The sequence below is a fragment of the Diabrotica virgifera genome, chromosome 4 (assembly GCF_917563875.1).
Source record: "Diabrotica virgifera virgifera chromosome 4, PGI_DIABVI_V3a".
NCBI classification, from domain to species: Eukaryota; Metazoa; Arthropoda; class Insecta; order Coleoptera; family Chrysomelidae; genus Diabrotica; species Diabrotica virgifera.
Genome location: NC_065446.1, coordinates 71,982,853 through 72,004,066, shown reverse-complemented (window position 1 = coordinate 72,004,066; position 21,214 = coordinate 71,982,853).

The following is a 21,214-nucleotide window of genomic DNA, read 5'->3' as shown; positions in this document are numbered from 1 at the left end:
ATCGAACAGTTTTCCGTAATGGAAACGTGGAAAGTTGTAAATATCTGATACTAATGGATATAGTTTGTCACTCAGTGAAGTTTTAGGAATTTATTTGGTAGCCAAAACGTTCTTGTTTGTCACCAAAGCACACTAGGAATAATACAAATACTTGTTCGATTATACTAGTTTGCTTTAATCATGCTACGCAAAAGTGAGTGTAAATTATTTTCATTGGAATGCTAGATTGTATTCAGTGAACGCATGGTGGTATAGTAATAGCTATTTGTATAACAAGGGAGGAAAGTACTACTTTTCCTCCTGAGAATGAAGTTTACTCAGTAATCTTTAGAGTGAGGGAAAGGCACTTTACTCCCATGTTATACATACGATTTTTCCACCTTCCTCAAATATCAAGAATTTTTTTTATTTTTAAATAATTTATTTATGTCTGACAACCAGCGGACAAAATTTTTTAGAGCTCTAAAACTAACAAGTAAGTACAGTATAACTGTCAACTGTCAAATATAAGTCAAATTAATAATTTAAACATTGTTAAATCAAAATAACAATTTACTGTTTTTATCATTCTGCAAAATACAGGGTGCTCTATAAATAAAAGTGAAAATGTATAGATACTCACGTAATAGATAATAGAATATTGTATAGGGCGTCAATAAGTTATTTCATCAATGATATACCATGATGTCACTTTTATTTTCCCTCCCTATGGAGGAAAAGTATGGCTTTGCTCCCTACAACCAGGTCAGGAAAAGTATAGTTTCGATAGAAGTACGTGGAAAAACAATTTCCACAGTTTAAGCAAAAATATTTCACATGAAATAAATTTGTTCGTTCTTTTCTTCTATTAACCCTCCGTTAGTCGCTGGGATAAACGGAGCATCAAGATTCGCTACGGTGTCAGAGACCGACAATTTATAAAAAAATATTTATTGCTATAAAATTCGTACAAATATTTTATATTGTGTATAGGAATGAATGAAAAATATTTTTTAAAATGTTTTATTGAAAAACAACAGATATAAAATGAAAAACCGCTTTCATTTTCACTTCCCTCATCGTCAAAATAATTTTCATCCTCGCTAGGAACCATTTCCCATAATCCCATTCCAACGTTTTTGTTCGGCTTCAAAGGACATCTATAAATTTGACCAAAACTTACCGATAAAATGCAATAATAAGATGCTAAATATTTACCTGAACTGCAAGTTATGCCAATAAAGTAATAACCACACCGTTAGTCGCTACGGAGTCTTGCACCGAAAATAGCTATAAAACTCGCACAACTGTACCCAAGTAGGTAAGAATGTACACTAACCCGAGGTTAGTTGATAGGAAGAGGTACAGAAAGTGGCGATAGAAAAAACAGTTATATTGTAAATCCCGAATGAATAATTCTGTCGTCGGTGTGTGACACCGATAGCGACTAACGGAGGGTTAATTCTTATAGATCCCGCGTACAAAAAAAATTTTAAAGCACTCATGGGAGTGCCGACAGAAGTGAAAACTTCTTATAGTATATAAATTACGAGCTCAATGTTTTCCCCGTCCAAAAAGAAGTGCTATACATATATTATATACGCGTTGCGTACGTTCTACGCTATTTATGTATACATACATATAACATATATACGTACGAAACTTAGTTCGGCAAAATGGTGACGATCGCAAGCTCAATATATTTTCCCCATCAAAAAAGGGAAAAACGTCCCTAAAGAAGTTTTCACTTAAAAAACTTATTTAGGCGAAGCAATGACGGTCGCTAATTTAATACTTTTCCCCATCTAATAAGTGCAGAACACAAGCGATGACGGTGGCTAATTCAACACATTTTCCCCATCTAAATCCCCGTGTAAAATGTATAACGTTTCTAAAAAAGATTTCGCTTTAAAAAACTATTTCGTTTTAATTTTTAAAAGTCTCAAGCAAATATTATTTATATGTACTGTTTACATTACGTAAATCGGTGAAATTGCTTCTGCAATGTAGGCCACTCGTTTTGAAAACAACGGAGTCAGCAATTATGTTACTATTAGTATTTTCACGGTCACAATTAGGTGTAGTCAATCATAACAAAACAATTACGATTTATTTATAAATACGGAGAAAGTAAAGAATATAGATTATTCATTATTCAGACGGCGACGTGGTTAGATCAGGTACGTTGTTCAAAAACTAGTTACTGTCTTATTTAGTGTTCTAAATAAATATATTCTGCTAAATAGTGTTTCAACTAAATCAACCCCATCATCGGGGGGTAATAACCCCTCAGTACCAAGATATTTCTATTGGTCAGAATCTCTATGAATGAAATAATCATAAAAATAATCATTTAAAATATTTTATAAAACGATTATAGATTAAAGATTTTTCCACTTCTATAAAACATAAATTAAAATCTAAAACCGCATTTGAAATAAAATAAATAATTTCAAAATAAATTTAGTATGCCGCGTCTGTACATATTTTCTGTCTATCTAACAAGTCGTAAATACAAAATACAACTGCTATATAAATGTCAATGCAACTTACTTGTAAACTAAAAAGTCATTTCAAGTGAAGCGAGAGGTAGGGTAAGATATCTTGGCATTTATGTGTTGTTAGTATATACTTCTTTTAGAAAAACATGAAGAAATAAAAATCGTCCAAGTTATGAATCACATGCACTTTTTATTTATAACACTAATAAAAAATTCTGCGGTTTATTACTAAATAAATTGCTTATTTTAGATTATTGTAGTACTAAACTTACAATAAATTGTATTAACTTATAGTACAATCACAATAAAGATGCATTAAAACACGTTGAATGTTACGAGGAAAACTCCCAAATCATAATTTAGAATGTATACAGGGTGAGGCAGATAAAGGGCCTATTAGAAATATCTCGAGAACTCAAGGTAAGAAAATTATGAAAATCGGAATACAGGGGTTTTGAGGTGTGAACTATTTAATGAAAATATTTTGGTCTCTTTGCTACTTCCGTTTATACCGAAAGTTGGTTGTAACTTCGTTTTTTTTTATAGGACACCCTGTATATTTTTACATTTTTGGACTCTACTTGATTTCTTATTTCTTAAAATATAAGTTTTTGTAATATTATACAGGGTAGGTTAAAAGATACCTGGTAGCGGGTAGGAACTCCTTTGGACAGTCCTACCAGGGAAAGTGAATCAATCCCTGCCTTCCGCAGATTCCAGGAGTTTCCTGACCCGGGAAACTAGTACCTGCTTAGGGTCCCTTGTCCAGGGTGACGGATGAAGACCACAACGGTATCCACGGCGGAGAAGAAAATTTTCGGTACGGTGTGTATGGCGGAAGTGGCGACCCCCGATTTTAGGGATGGTATAAAATCAAATACAAATGGGCAGATGGAGCTCTAGAGTCGTAGAGAAGAGAGTCCATCTAGAAGAAAGCAAACTTCAAAATTAAACTCTGGCCCTCCATGTTGGGGGTTGGATCGTAGGGCTAGCGACTCTACATTCGTAAAAAAGGAACTGCTAAAAATCCGAAAACCCAGCCTCGGAACCCGGACCTGAAAAAACCACGACGACATCCGCAACGAAAATGGACAATGAATTATGGTACATGGAACGTCCAAGGCTTAAAAGGAAAAATTGAAGACGTAATCAAAGGAATGAGACAACACAAGATATCAGTATCCGTTCTTACTGAAACAAAAAGAAAAGGTAAAGGTATAGAAGAAATTGATAATTTTATCCACATCTTCAGTGGCGTACAAAAACATCAAAGAGCTGCCAAAGGAGTATCAATCCTTATCGATAAGAGATATAAAAATAAAATAACAAATTGGGAAGCAATAAACGAGAGAATTCTGACTGTCAACTTAAACATCCATGGACACAGAACCACAGTAATAGGTATATATACCGAAGACACATTAATAAACGAAAAAGACGCATTCCAACAAGAGCTTGAAGACACGATTTCTAAAATCGGAGATCAACGGGAGATATTAATGATGGGCGACCTGAATGCAAGAACAGGAAGACAGAAGGACCACCTAATTGTAGGAAACTACGGGGAAGAAGTAACCAATGATAATGGAGAAAGGCTCATTAGTCTATGTCAACAATTTAACCTAAAAATTTTAAACGGCTTCTATCCCCACAAGGACATACATAAGTTCACTTGGCATCAAGAGACAAGACAACTACGATCGATTATAGACTACATTATAATAAAACCAAAATCAGAATGGAAAATCCAAGACACAAGAGTATAGAGAGGTGTAGAATGCGGATCTGACCATTACTTACTAATATCTCGAATCAAAATCCTCTTCAAATATGCAATAAATGAAACATCGAAAGAAGAAAGAGTAGAAATATTCAAAGAACCCAAATACAAACTAACTGGGCTATATGACGACAGCACCAGGTTCCTATACCAGAACAGACTGGATCAAAAACTTGATCAAATTGACCTGACATGTAGCACCAATATAATTTACGACAAAATAACACTTGCGATTAAGGAAGCAGCCAGTGAAGCATTAGGCATGGAGAAGATAACAAATACCAGGAAAAATAACAGCATAGTCTGGAGCAATGAACTTGAACAACAGAAACAAATAAAACAACAGAAATATCATAAATGATTAAAATCACAAAACGCATATGATAAAACCCAATACCGCCAAGAATTAATCAAATATAAAAAAATGTTAACAAAAAATGAGAACAATACCTGGGAACAGAGATGTAGGGAAGTGGAATGCCATCAAGGTGGAAGCAGATCCTCAGAAGCTTGGAGGTTCATTCGAAATCTAAGAAATGAAAGCAGAAATAATACAAACCTTCAAATGATTGATTTAAAAAAATGGAAAACCCACTACAAAGAAGAACTTCAAGAAAATAGACAGGAATACATAAATACATCACCAAAGCACTACAATTTAAATGGTCAAGTCGTAGAATTAAATGACGAATTCGTTGAGAGAATGATTAAATCACTAAAAAATAAAAAAGCATGTGGTCCAGAAGGAATACCAGCGGAACTTATAAAAAATGGAACTGCAAAATTGATCAAACTAATAACCTTAATTTTCAACAACTACACAAATGGAGAAAACATACCAGAAAATTGGAAAACAGGATGGATAACCCCAATACACAAAAAGGGTAACAAGGAAGACTGCAAGAACTATCGCTGTATTACTGTAACCAGCACCTTTAGAAGATTATATGGGAAAACTTTAAAAGCTCAAATAGAAAATGAATATGCACCTATAGAGATCGAACAACAAGCAGGATTCCGAGCAGGAAGATCCTGTATCGACCACATATTCACGCTCAACCAACTCAATGAAAAAAAAATAGCCAGAGACAGAGAAATACATCTACTATTCGTTGATCTAACTAAGGCATATGATACCGTACCACTTTGTAAATTATGGCAAGTCCTGGAAAAATCCCCTATTAATATAACTTTAATAAAAGCAGTGCAACAATTCTATAACAATATCCAAGCAAACATAAAAATCAACAGCAGATTATCCAATAGCTTCATGGTGAATAAGGGACTACGACAGGGATGCAGCTTATCGCCAACACTGTTTAAAATCTATATAAATGAGGTCTTGCATAAGTGGCGCAAATCGTGTTCTGGAATGGGGATACAGCTAAACGACGACTCAACATTATACACACTGCATTTTGCTGACGATCAGGTGGTGATTGCCCAGGATAAAGATGATCTTATATCTATGACAAACCGGCTGTTTCGAGAATACAAAAAATGGGGCCTATACGTTAATATGAAGAAAACCAAATATATGTGTATAGGAGGACAGAAAAGTGAGTTACATCTAGAGGATGATATGGTTATCGAGCCAAGCTCTGATTATGTATACCTTGGAACGAGAATCCAACAAAGTGAAAGGACAGAATTCGAAATAGAGGAAAGAATTATGAAAGGAAAGAAGGTAATAGGAGCTTTGAACTCGCTACTTTGGTCAAAAACCATATCAAAAGAAAAGAAAACACAGCTTTATAATAGCATCTTTAAAAGCGTGGTACTGTATGGATGTGAAACCTGGCAACTGAATAAGCGAACAGAACAGAAGTTGCTTGCACTGGAAATGGACTTCTGGCGAAGATCGGCCTGCATCTCCAGAGTCTCACATATAACGAATGAACGGGTACGAGATGTTATGAATAGAAAAACAAACATAATTGAAGAAGTCCAACAAAAACAACTTTGTTGGTATGGCCATGTACAAAGAATGGAGGAACATCGACTCCCAAAGCTAATAATGGAATGGCAACCCCCGGAAAGAAGGAAAAGGGGCAGACCGAAAACAACCTGGATAAGTGGAATCCAGAAAGCCATGTCTGAGAGAGATCTCCGACCAGGAGATTAGACAGATCGACGCGGCTGGAGAATAGGAACCGGAAGGCGCAGGACGCTATAAACCGGTGTTATATATAGGTTAAAAGATAATTACGTTTTTTTTATTAATTTTGTAGCAAAATTCACACCCTGTAGAATTGTAGTAGTTTGACTTAATAAACTCTGTTTATGTTCAAATGATTTTTAATATATTCTACTATGTTAAGAATTATTGGTATAGTTAAATTTTTCCTTTTTATATACAGGGTATACAGGGTTGGTCGAAACTCAGAATGAGTATTTTCTGAGTTTTCTTAAGTGGATTTTAGTATTGTCATGAAATGTTATTTTAGGATACTTTTTAATTTTTTAAGCAATCCCTATATCTAACTGCTTCAATTTTCGAGTTATTGGTGATTCAAGCCAAACATTAATTGCAACACACAATACCTGAAATTTTATTAGCTTGGCCGTAAAAATATTCAATCACAAATAATTTTTCGGAAATAAATACATACTAATCGAGACTGGTACTTAAAATTGTCAATAATGGTTGAGCTATCACAATATCTATGTAGTTAAGATTGTTGGTGCGATTAACAATTAAGCACAAATTAAAGCAGTTGGGTATAGGGAATGCTTAAGAAATTAAAAAGTACCATAAAATACCATTTAATTACAATACTAAAATATAGTGTGTTCCATTTAAGAAAACTCAGAAAATACACATTCCGAGTTTCGACCCACCCTGTATACTAAGATTCAAAATTTAGCTATACTAATAATTGGTAACAATAGTAGACCATATTAAAAATCATTTGAACATAAAGGGATTTTGATGTAAAACTACTACAATTCTACAGGGTGTGAATTTTGCAACGAAATTAATAAAAAACGTAATTATCTTTTAATCTACCCTGTATAATATTACAAAACCTTATATTTTAAGAAATAAGAAATCGAGGAGAATCCAAAAATGTAAAAATATATAGGGTGTCCCATTTAAAAAAACGTAATTACAAAGAACTTCCGGTATAACCGGAAGTAGCAAAGAGACCAAAATATTTTCATTATATAGTTTACACCTCAAAACACCTATATTCCAATTTTCATAAGTTTCTTTACTTAAGTTCTCGAGATATTTCTAATAGGCCCTTTATCTGCCACACCCTATACATCTGCCTCACCCTATATACATACATCATGAATCCCAAATCGTAATTTACAAAGTTTATACATTTAGGCCTGAATCCCGCGTACCAAAAAAAAGTTGATTAATAGCAAGCTGAAAATTTGTTAATAGCTTAACGGTATTTAGTCGGACAAACTTTGATGTACGGCAACACTGGAACAGGGAAAGTTTTAATTGTAGAACGGTTTAAAAATTTGGAACGTCAGATTACGGAAACGCCCCATGTATTTTGTCGGACAGAACTTCCAATTGATTTTTTACCGTCTCATTAAACTCTGATGCAACAATCAGACTGCTATTGATCACCAATATAATTCCTGTCATTTGTTGATGTTCTTCGTGTTCCACTCATTAAAATGACCAGTTGGTAATAAACACCAGTCTGATTTTTGCACGAGAGTTTAATGAAGTGGTAACAAATCAATTGGATGGAAGTTCTGTCCCACAAAATATATGGAACGTTTTCGTAGTCGGACGATCCAAATTTTTAAACTGTTCCACAATTAAAACTTCCCCTGTCCCAGTGTTCCCATACATCAAGGTTTGTCCGACTAGACACCGTTAAGCTATTAACAAATTTTCAGCTTGCTATTAATCAACTTTTTTTGCTACGCGAGATCCAAGTCTAATTGTAAATCATGATTAGGGAGTGCTCCTCGTAACATTTAACCTGTCTAGGTTTGTTTATTTCTAGTGCATCTTTATTGTGATTTTAGTATAGATATTTTTCAACCGCATCAACTCCTAGGGTTATTAGCGGGGCGCTTTATTTTTAATCTAGAAAAAGTTTTTTAATCGAAATTTTGAAAAATACAAACATTTTGTGAAATTTTTTGAGAAAGTTTACGAGTTTACTAATGTCTTCTAAGAGAGCTGCTTTCAGATTATGTTGTATTTTCCCTATCTTGCTGATGAGTACACTGGACCGTCTACCATTAGATATATATTGCACTGAAATTGGTATTTGATAGTTGTGGCAAATTGCCCATGGAAATGATGTATTCATGTGTAAATTTTGTATGATTAAGCCGAATTCTGTTGAAAACTACTTAGTCATGTATCAGCTGACAGCAATGAATTTGATGAGTATTCTTTTTCTCGTGATCATCTTTCAGTGCGTCACAGTTTTTCCATTTCTTTCTAACGCATTAAATTTTATGTGACAGAAAAAAAGGCACGTCCTTGATTACAGATATTTACAACATTTATTCTAGTTATTCTAGTTATCTATAGATGGCGCCATAATAAATAAAATATTTTTTTAAATTAGATAATAATATTACAAATATAATCTGTATAATTTATAAGAATATACAAATCAAAGAAAATACCATTTTATAAATGTAGGAAACACATTTGATTTGTTTTTATTCCAAATTGAAAATAAAATGTGACAAGTGTCAGATTTAACTAAAATGTCATGTTAGAATAAATGTCATAAATGTGTATTATCACGGACTTACCCTTTTTCCTATCATTTTTTACGCACTGAAAAATGCTCATGAAAAGGACAATAGTAGATGTTTTTACATTTGTTGACACTATTTAAGTTAAGGCACTCAGGCTTAGTCGACTATTTTTTTTTAAATAAGAATAGGGGTCGTGTGTTAGCTCTTTTGAAAGGTTATTCAATTCCATATTCAGTAATATAAACGTTAACATGATTGTTTATACAGGGTGTCACAAAAAATGTTTAAATTTAAATAATTGTTTAATTAATAATTCAAAAATTACTTTTTGACATCCTCGATAAACAACCGTATAGAGCCGTAGGCGAGTGTCGTAATTCATCAGAGTGAATAATAGCCATTACATGCAAGTAGAATACTATAATTTTTCTACGACTTTTTTTTTAATTAGTAAAACAATATAATTATCAACTACTCGAATTACACTACTCAAAATTATAATTTACAAAAATAAATTTTGTTTACCAATATTACACGGCTGAATAATTGTTTACTTACTATTAATTAGCAATGCTGTCTTAATTATGTATTGTAAAAGACACAACATGAATAGTCAATTTAAATTATTTTCATTTCCGAAAAATTATAAGTATTTTGTACCTACTGTCATTGTAATTGGAAATGGCAATTAGGTACTTTATGAATAACTTTATCAAATATACACAATATAAGTTTTAAATTCCAATAAACACACCAAATACGCTAATGTCGCTCTCACTGAAAATGGTAAACGTCAAAATTCATAATAGTAAACAAGGTATAAAAGTAAAAAAATATACTAATGCTGTTACTGCTAAAAATCCTTTAAAAATTTTTCGAAGTTAATTATTGATATAAATTACAATAATTATTAGGTTAAATAAACCAGTTTAAGTAAATATTTTATTTGCAGTTTATATAAGACTAATATTTAAAGTGACATTCGCCAGTTGAACCTAACTTCAGCCTATGAGTAATGATCCGTGAGTAACTTCAGCCCATGAGTAATTAACTATTACTCACGCGTAAAGTAATGGGTGTTATTATCTATTCAAAAATATCGAATAAAGAGCATATTATTAAACGGTCGTAGAAAAACTATATTTTGTTATTTAATTAAACACTGGTGTCAGATTCAATACAAATTTCGATAATTAGCGAATAAGGAGGGAAAATAATTCCTAATTAATAAATAATTAGGGAAAAAGGAGGATTAATAGCTCCAATTAAAATAATATCTTTGTGTATTTCAAACACAACGTTTTCCGATTTTCAAGCCAAAATTTTTTAGTCAAGGATCCGTTATAAGATTATATTGGATAATTATTATTGGATATGTAATTTAGTATGTTATTGGATATGTAGCAATTATAAAAACAAAGGTAGCCCGATCTAATTTTGTTCTAATTAATTAAAAAATGACTTTTTTTAATTAAAACAGAATTTAACCCGGGCAGGTATTATTTCAGATGTTTTGGATTATTCTAAACAAAAAAGGTCTTTTATAAATTTTTTTCTCAAGTTGATTGTTTTTGAATAATGAACAATAGAACTGAAAAAACAATGAAAGATGACAATTTTCAAGGCTCAAAAACACAAGTAAATAATACGATTTTTGTAATCATGAAGTACTTAGAATCAAGTTCAAACCTTCTACTAATAGGGCCTGCCAAGAATTTTTGTCATATTTTATTCTAAAGTATATTTTTTAAATTGTTAATATGGAAGGTTCCTCATGGGATCGGGCTGCATTAATAACTAAAAAACAATATTTTAAAATAAAATAAGTCATAAATACTTATAAAAACTAATAATGTTTGAGCTTGAATTTAGGTACTTACTTCATAATTTCAAAAATGATATTTTTTACTTATGTTTTTGAGCCTTGAAAATCGTTATCTTTCGTTCTTTTTTCAGTTTTAAGATGTTTATAACTCCAAAACGATCAACTTAAGACAAAAATTACACAAGACCATTTTTTGTTTTTCTAAAATAATACCTGTCCGGGTTGAAAACCTTTTTTTTAGAATTTATAAAACCAACAGTCATTTTTTAATTATTAATCAATTATAGGCAGAACAAAATTAGATCGGGTAGATCGGGGATTACTTCATTTTTATAATTTTTAATACACTACACTAAGCACCAAAATTATCGCACTACCTTAAAAATGGGACATTTTTGATGTCTCGCTTTCTTAACATTTTTTAAGTTAGGTACTTTAACAACTAGCAATGTTATTCATCAGGGCGTGCATGATTTGGACGCTAAATTTAAAATTCGACGCTGAAAAATAAAATTACCTGTTTCTGCATACATGATTTGGACGCTGGGTCTAATTGAAATGTAAATGGAAAATCAGGTAATAAAATTCTAGAGATTAAGCTTGATAAGGTTTATTTGTCACTTTGAAATAAATACGACATACATTTTACGAAATGGTATCGATCGATACAGTTAGTTTGATACTCATGTATCCTATCTCTAACGAATATAATTTTTTTTCTACTCTTTGGATCTTTAAGTCTATTACTTTCATGGACACTATTAATTTTATTGTAAGTTTCAGTTTGAAAATTTTACTTTAGCGTCGAAAACATGCCCGCCCATTCATCAATACAGGTAATTCTGCATGAAAAAATAATGACTGTTTGCTTTAAAAACATATGTCCGCAAATGCTTTGTTTCCGAGATACGGGATGTTGAATTTTTTCTTACAAACTGACGATTTATTTATTGTTCTAAAACTGGTTGAGATATGCATATGAACTTTGGTAAGTTTTAAGAGGTAGTTATTTCGCATTTTTTGACATACAGTTAAGAATTTGATTTTAGATACATCCCGTATGCACGCCAATGGTGCATATAAAATTCTTGATTGTATGTCAAAAATGCGCAATAACTGCCTCTTAAAAACTACTAGATTTCATTCGCATATCTCAACCGGTTTTAGAGCAATAAATAAATCGTCATTTTGTAAGAAAAAATTCAACATCCCTTATCTCGGAAACAAAGCATTTGCGGACGTATGTTTATAAAGCAAACGGTCATTTTTTTCATGTAGAGTTACCCCTTAAAGTTTGTCGCACTTATTTAGAAACACCCTGTCTTGATAAAAACATTGCTAGTTGTTAAAGTACATAACTTTTTTACTATCCCACATAAGCGAATGAATTAAAAATCAAAAGGTTAAAAAAGCCTAATACTATAGTCAAGTTTTAATTTCAGTATTTTATGTACACTAGAATATTCCACAGGGTGTTCCAAACTTTGAGGAAAAAACACACTATCATTGTTACACCTGGTATAAAATGACACTTACCTCTTTATCAATAACGTTATTACGTCGATATTCTTGAAGAACAAAGCTATATTATGCTAAAAAAATCTCTCAACTCGGACAACAGGTCTAGAAAATATGAGTCATCAAAGATGTCCCATTTTGAAGGTGGTGCGTTAATTTATCGTTATATATATCGTTATATATATCGTGCGTTATATATCCAATAATTTTTATCCATTAAGCAGGTCTGTGCCGATCGAACTTATATCGTGTCTTAGACTAGATAATTTTATTTTTTCTATTCTCATACTATAATATATCAATTATGATGTCACTACCTGTATCATAATAAACTTCATTATGATACAGATTTTCATTAAGATAAAAATTTTTCACCAAGAGAATCGTGATATAGCATTCGCGATCAAGGCGGTACACGCGTAGTGACCAATGGCGAGTCAAATACATACGCTTTGACAGTTCTCAATATGTAAACAAACCGTAAGCAAGCAAGCAAGCATAGTGATTTAACCCAGCCTGAGAGACTTGCTCACCCCTAGAGAATGACATTCGGGTGATACAATTCATTGGGGCGACGAGGATTAACTCCCGTAAGCAGGAATCACTCCACCCCGCTTCAATGCTCCAGACCATCCACTTACCCCCCGATAGCACTCGGATGCGCTATAGAGGCTCTCAATCAGCAAAGTGCTTATCATATAGGAGTCTTGGGTACACGGACTCCCATATGAAATCCTACCCCGATCAATGCAGGCCAGCGTGAGGCGCTCTATTCCCGCTATCTCTAGTGACTTATCTTCGATCTGTTTTGCTTGCTCGGGCGCCGAGTCCCCGCTCTGGGCTCTGCCCAGTTCGGCGACTCGGCGCTCGAGGATGTGGGCCCCTCATGCCCTTTTTTGGGTTTTGTTACTAATATTTTTTTTTGTGGCTTTCGCCTATTGTTAATATTTTATTGATTTTTTTAGTGGCTGAAGCCGATTTGAAGTTTTTTGTATATTTTTTTGAGGGATGTCTGAAAATTATAAAAATCAACATTAATAAATATAATGAGATGCCAAAGGTGAGCAAGTTGTCTTCTTTTGATAGAGCTACGATTATCTAGCCTTTATTATATATTTACTAATATTTGTTGTTTGGGTCTCCTATGTTTCCATCTATGGTACACATCATACCTTAATATCTCTTGCAAGATCCGGTTTGGGTGGTCTTCTAGCTCAGCAAATTTTGTTCTGGCTTTTTCCTCCATAATATCCATTACTCTTATTTGTTTTAGGTCTCTAAATAAGAACCGTTCGGCGACGTATCTGGGCACGTTTGCAGTTTCTCTGAGGCAGTTGTTGTGTGCCGCTTGTATCTTCTTTTTGTTACTTTGACTTATGTGACCCCATGCAAGAGATGCGTATGTAATTATTGGCAGTATAATGCTATTTATCAGTCTTAATTTTGTTTTCATAGCTAATTTGCTTCTTCTTCCTGTGAGTCCTCTTATTGCTGATCTGGCCGCTGCTGTTTTCTGGACTGTTGCGTTGACATGTGATGTGAATGTAAGACCATTATGATACAGATTTTCATTAAGATAAAAATTTTTCACCAAGAGAATCGTGATATAGCATTCGCGATCAAGGCGGTACACGCATAGTGATCAATGGCGAGTCAAATACATACGCTTTGACAGTTCTCAATACGTAAACAAACCGTCAAACTGACAAACTATTGAATTTATTTGTTACAAAATTAATAAATTTGAATATATTTTTGTTGTGAATGATCATAGAAAAAATAGTGTATACAACTTGCATTTAATTATCATTATGAAGCTCGTACTCTATACGAAACTCGCCGCATACGGCTCGTTTCGTTACCCTCATACTCGCTTCATAATGACCATCATTTAGTGCTCCTTGCATAATATCCTATTAAAGTTCATATTAATATATTATTTTTAAATGAGATTTAAGACTAAACTGTTACAAGCAAACACATTTATTGGAGACTTGTAGATGCGCCAAACAAAACTTTTGTTGTGTTTAAAACTAAAGCTTGCAACACTTCTTTTTAAAAGTCCTGCTTTGTTTAGTTAATAGTGTATCTTAGAAGTTAAATTGAAAATCCAACAAAAAACTTAACTCAAAGAGTAAAGATACAGTGTCTGAAAAATATGCTCAGTTCGGAACACACATGCAAAGCACAAAAGAGACTTGGGGATATGATTTCAGTTGTCAGAAACTCAAAAGAAAGTTTCTCTTTCCTTCATTTTCCGACACTAAGATGATTAAGTATATTTTTCCTCGTCTCAGACGACTTCCTACGGTTGCTTCTCAAACAGAAATCGTTATGCTGAAAATTTCACCGTGGGCTGGCGTTTTTTCGTACGCGAAATATGGAATTGTCTCACAGTAAGATATATACCTACCGCAAATATAATATATATGCACAATCCCTTTTATATTCGTTTAACTTCTTAAACTTAGCCCAGTTTTTCGAGGGGTTAAATTTATTTATTTTACGCAATGATGAAATATAGATATGTGTATACAAACAGCGGCAAAATTAACGGAACATCTTAAAAATTGGACATGTTAGATGTCTCGAATTTCCTAAACCTGCTGTCCGATTTGAGTAATTTTTTTAGTGCGTTATAGCCTCATTATTTAAGAAAATAGTTGTAATGATATTGTTGCTAGACAGTAAGAGTCATTTTATAACGGGTGTAACAAACCGTTACCAGACATCTCTTAACGCGACAGTTCGTAACCGGACAACTGGTAACGGACAATTCGTAACAGCGACAGTTCGTAACGGCGACACTTCGTAACGGCGAAAGTTCGTAACTATACAAATTCGTAACGGACAATTCGTAAAGTCCAAATTGAATTACAGTGTAACCCCGATAAGTCAGCCTCCGATAACCCGGAACTCCGGCTAACCCGGACCGATTAATATCAGACAAAACAAACATTTTTTTCACTTTGACCAAGTTTTTTACCAAAAAGTAAACATTACTGTAACAACTGCAGGTAATTTAGATGTACTGTGCATAATATGTATTTCATGTTTTTGCAATTATAATGGAATTTGTAAGTATACCGTATTTTATCAATTTTTACCATATTCTTCGGCTAACCAGGATTTTCGATAACCCGGATCGGCCGCGATCCCGATTAATCCGACTTATCGAGGTTCCACTGTATTCTGTTTATTTTGTTAACGTGGAAAGTAGTTTTATAGTAAATATTTTGTAAAGGAAAGTTCATAATTAGAGTCGGAAAAATGAAAGAATACCCATGAACGATCACATAAATCACTTATTTTGTATTTTCTGTCTTTTTGCATAAATAACAAATGTTTCTTATAGAAAAAGACAGCAAATACAAAATAAGTGATGGATGTGACCGTCCATGGGTATTCTTTCATTTTTCCGACTGTAGGTACTTGTTCTAGTATTTGTAATAATACACCTTTTGATTGGTTATAGCGTTGGGGTATTCAATCAACGGATATAGTTGATACGAGGGATGGCTTTTAATACTATAATACTTGGTTTAAATACATTTATTATATTATTATTCTGAAACACAAAATATGAAATACCTTTAATATATTTTTTCTAGGCCGTGCTAAAAGAGCCACTTTCACGCACGCATTTCGTTTCCAAAAGTTGCACTTTCCCGCACGGCGTGCGTGAAAGTAAATTTTCCCGCACGGCGTGCGGGAAAGTAAAAAATACCTTTTAATATGGCATTATAATATATTATAATACATGCAATAAACTAATATTTAGATATTATTTACTAATTTATTTCAAATTTTGATCTTATTGTGTTCATGTTTTAACGAAATTAGCGCGATAATTCGATGAAATATAATTATTTTCACATAATATTTAGAAGCCAGATCTGCTGTGGGGACACGCCAAATAGAATTCTATTTTAGTGACGTCACGTTGCCTAGCAACCGTCGATTCTCCCATTATGAAATTCTATTTTGTGACGTCAGCAAAATAGAATTATATTTGGCGTGCTCTGGGCCCAGTAGAAAATTACAATGGTTTTGAATCGTTGTCATGGAAACCAATATCGTCGTCGTAGTAATCCCTTATATTGAAAGTTTGGTTTTGACAACCTTGCCAAAGAATTAATTTGTGTATTTTCACTGTATTTTCACTTCTAAATAAAAATTGATATAACTCTATTTCTTGTGCCTTTTTTCCAAACGTACGACCCTAGAAAAAATATTGTTCCTAACTCATGCGGAAAGTGTCTTCCCCGCACGCGACTGCTTACCGAACTCCGCTATCGCGTCGTTCGGGTCAACGGCAGTCTCGTGCGTGAAAGTATCACTTTCCGCACTAGTTAGGAAAATAACTATATCCTGATACTGATTCGTTAAATTGATAAACAATTTAATTTATAATTATTGTAATAACAAAAAAATAAAATCAATTGGAAAATCCCAATAGTTGGCTCTATACCATAGTTTAAAAAACTTATACAGAAGTAAACACTTCAAGTTGTATACTGGTATAAAGTTTTAATAAACGATTTTATACCAGTATACGACTTGAAGTTTTTACTTCTGTAATAGTTTTTTAATTGTAATAACATTTAGTTTCCACGTTAACAAAAATAAACAGAATACTTCAATTTGGACGTTACGAATTGTCCGTTACGAATTTGTCTAGTTACGAACTGTCGCCGTTACGAAGTGTCGCCGTTACGAACTGTCTCTGTTACGAATTGTCCGCTACCAACTGTACGGTTACGATCTGTCTTGTTACGAGATGTCATGGAACCGTAACAAACATACTGTGTTTTTTCCTTAAAGTTCAAAAAACCCTTTGGAATATTCTAGCATATTGAAACTAGCAAATTCTATCATCCCTATCTTGAAATTAAAACCCAATTTTAGCCTTAGGCTTTCTTAAGATTTTGTTTTTTGATTCATTCGCTTATGTTCGAAAATAAAAGGGATATGCACTTTTACATTACAAATGAGGTATGCTATTTGGTTTTGATCAATATCATTCCAAATCTCGTGAGCTACTTATACTGTTCCTACATCTTGTAAGACTCTAGGAGGTGGCAAACGCTGTCGTAGTCTTTTGCCAATTATGTCACACAAATTGTTCGGTCGGGTTAAGATCTGGACTATGTGATGGCCAATTCAAAGGCCGAAGATTTAACTGTTGTAAATATTCGATTACAGTTTTTGAACTTGAGGTATTGCTTACATTACCGTGCATTAGCAAAAAATTGTTACCAATATAAGCAGCCGATAGCATGGTAGCTAAGTCCTTCGCTATGTAAGATAACTGATCAAACAACAAAAAAGAAATACGGACTTAATTGAAACTTTAAAAAATAAATCTACTAATTTTCATAACAACCCAGACACTTTTTGACTGCTAACAATTTGACATCGATTAAACTGGTTTCTCATAGCATACTTTAGGCTTGTCTATTAAACTGAGCGGAAAATGAGGATTTATTGATGAAAAACATGGCTAGTTGTTAACGATCCTAACTTTTTTATTATCCAACATAAGCAAACCAGTCAAAAAAGAAAATGTTAATAACGCCTAAGGCTACAATAAATATTTAAATATTTAAATATTTAAATATTTTATGGACGAAAGTTTTACTTTCAATATTAAAATATTGAAAATAAAACTATTAGAAATAATCTTCTGGTTACACCATTCGTGCCTTCTAAAATTTGCAATCCAACGAATTGCCGGAGCTAAGAAAGTCGAGGGAGATCTATCAGGTTGCATCTCACTACCCGCCTGTCTAGTACGGTAAAATTCCAACAAAGATTAGTTCTCAATAAAACTTTAATAAAAAGGGGTAAAACCTATAGTTGGCTGTATACCTTTGTTATAACAACGTGGAATGAAGTAAACACTTATGTTTTATGTAGGCATATGCATTTATTAAAATTCTTAAAATTTATTCACAAGGGAGTGGAAGTATAAAACATCTTTGGTAAAACTGACCATCATCAGTGTCAACCTGGAAATAAGTGAACCACTAAGATTAAAAAGCAAAAGGGTGAAATTTTTAAAGTTGAAAAAAGAAAATGCGGTTACTTACGTCCAGTGTACAAGTAATTGTAACTAGCCACTTCAATAGGTGTAAAAACCTCTAAATTACATTATTGCTACATCTATATTAAAAAGTAGTCGACATTAAGTCGATGTTTTAAGATTTTAAAGATCACATGTGAATGTATTTCATCCTTGATCGAAAATTGCACAAGATACATGTGTTTTAGTGAGAGGTTAACGACCAACTAGTTATTAGACAGTTTGATGGCAGAAATGTTTAACGAGATGTCAAAAGTTAGTTCTAATTTGTAAATAAAGGTTAATGAGTTGTAATACATTCATTAGTACAAACTGAAATTAAAAGCAAAATCTGCTCATACATTATGTGACGTCATAAACTGTTTTTCAAAATTATCTGTGTGGAAAAATTAAATTTAGTTAAGTAAAGTTGTGATATTGTGATGAATGAGTATTGTTGAAATTGTCTAAAAGTATTTAGAAACAAATGGTATTTTAATGGAGTAATAATATATTGAGTAAGAAAAAGAAACTATTGTAATTGAATACATGGTGGGTTGCATATGTCTCAGGAGACTAATTAATAGAATAAGAAAACACTCTTAATATCTGTAAATTGTCGAAAGTATAGAATGGAATAAGAACTGATATTAAATGACGAAAATGTAGTTGAAAGAGATGTAAGTGTCTTAACCAAAATTTTTTTTCTTGATTGTAGAGGCCTGAATGTAAAATGTTTGCTACATATTGAACTATTGAAAATTTAGATTTGAATATTAGCTGTATTGATAAATGTTAAGATATTGGAGTTAAATTAATTAACTATTGATAGCTGAGAATTTATTTTTATTTTAATAGTAATGAAAAACAGATTGATAAGGTGAAAAATGTAGGAAATTCAGATCAAGGATTCTAGGTTGTGAACTAAATGTAGTAAGTAAAAGAATTATGTTTAGTGAAAATACTGAAATAATGAGATGAAAGAGGTATGAATGAAAAAGTAATGGTATTTTAATGGAGTAATAATATGTCGAATATGAAAATTTGGCATTGAAAATATGGTTGGTTGCATATGTATCATTAGAGTAATAAATAAAATAAGAAAAAACTTTTAAATTCTGTAAATTGTGAGAGGTATAGAAACGATTAAGAACTGTTATTCCATGAGGAAAATTGAGTTGATGGAAATGTACATATCTTAACCAAAAACATTTTTCTTGATTGTAGAGGCCTGAATTAGTTCCCAATACTCTGAATAGGAGTAGAACTAATAAAAATAACAAAAAAATAATTTTGTTTTGAACCGAAACAACAGCCGTCTTATTTTAGTTAGTTCAGAGAGCGCCAAAAGCATCCTAACTAGTTTCTAGCCTTACTGGCTTTCCTCAGAGTGCGCATATCTGATTCTCTCTGAACAACTAAAATTCAGGCCGCCAGCCTCGGTCCCCACCACGGCATCCATGTCATCATGATCATTATTTCGTGGACCGAGGCTGCCAGCCTGAATTTTAGTTGTTGGGAGAAAATCAAATACAGTCGGAAAATGAAAGAATACCCATGAACGATCACATCAATCACTTATTATAAATAACAAACGTTTGTTGTAGAAAAAGATAGAAAATACAAAATAAGTGATTGATGTGATCGTTCATGGTTATTTTTTAATTTTGCCGACTGTATGCGTTCTCTGAGGAAACCCCAATAAGGGTAGAAACTAGTTAGAATTCTTGCAAGCAAGCAAGCAATTTTATTCAACCCGACCTCTGTGAGATGTCCACCCTATCGAAAAAGTACATTCGGGTGTAACAATTCATTGGGGCGAGGTGTTTTGAGCCGAGTTTAAAACAGGGATTACTCTACCTCGCTTGTGTTTTTTTGTTTGGGTTGCACCTTTCCCTCTCTTTTCTTACCTGGTCGTGATGTTGGACCTACGCTTGGGTTGTGTGTTTCTTCGGCACTTCGTGTTTCGAGCTACGAACTGACTACTACTTTCACTTTTACTTTTTCTTTTACTTTGTCACTCTTTGTTTGCTTTACTCGATTCACTTTAATCCACTATTTGCTGTTTAGGACGTTTGTGCTTCCATCGGTGGAACGCGTCATACCCTAGCATCTCTCGCAGTATGTGACTTGGGTGGTGCTCCAGCTCGGCGAATTTGACCCTTGCCTTATCTGTCATCATTTCGGTGACTCTCACCTGTTGAAGTTCTCTAATTAGGAATATTTCTGCGACGTATCTTGGGACTCTTGGGGTATCTTGGCTGCTTCTCTTAAGCTGCTGTTGTGGACCGCTAGTATTTTCTTTTTGCGGGTGTTGCATACTTGTCCCCATGCGAGAGATGCGTATGTTAATACCGGTAATATTATGCTATTTATTAGTCTTAACCTCGTTTTTAGTTTTAGTTTACTTTGTCTTCCTGTGAGTCCTCTTAAAGTTGCTCTCGCCATGTTGGCCTTCTAGACTGTGGCTTCTACGTGTTTTTGAAAGGTTAATCCTTTGTCCATGATGACTCCCAGGTATTTAGCTTCATTTTTCCACTCGATGGGGTTGTTTAGCACCGTCAGCTGTTTTTCTGGCTGTTGTCTTCCTTTCTTATATAGTACTGCTTGCGTGTTTTCGGAGTTGATGGCTATCTTCCATTTTATACACCATTCCTCGATGTCTTCTAACGCTGTTTGCAGGTTGGTCACTGCGATGTCTACGTTTCTGTGTTTGGTCGCTATCGCTGTATCGTCGGAGTTAGAGTTCTTTTGGCGCTCTCCGAACTAATAAATTAACCCAGAAGCAGTCGCGTCGTGAGAAAAATCTCACATTTTATTTTCTTCCGTGATAACTTGATGACAAATGTTGC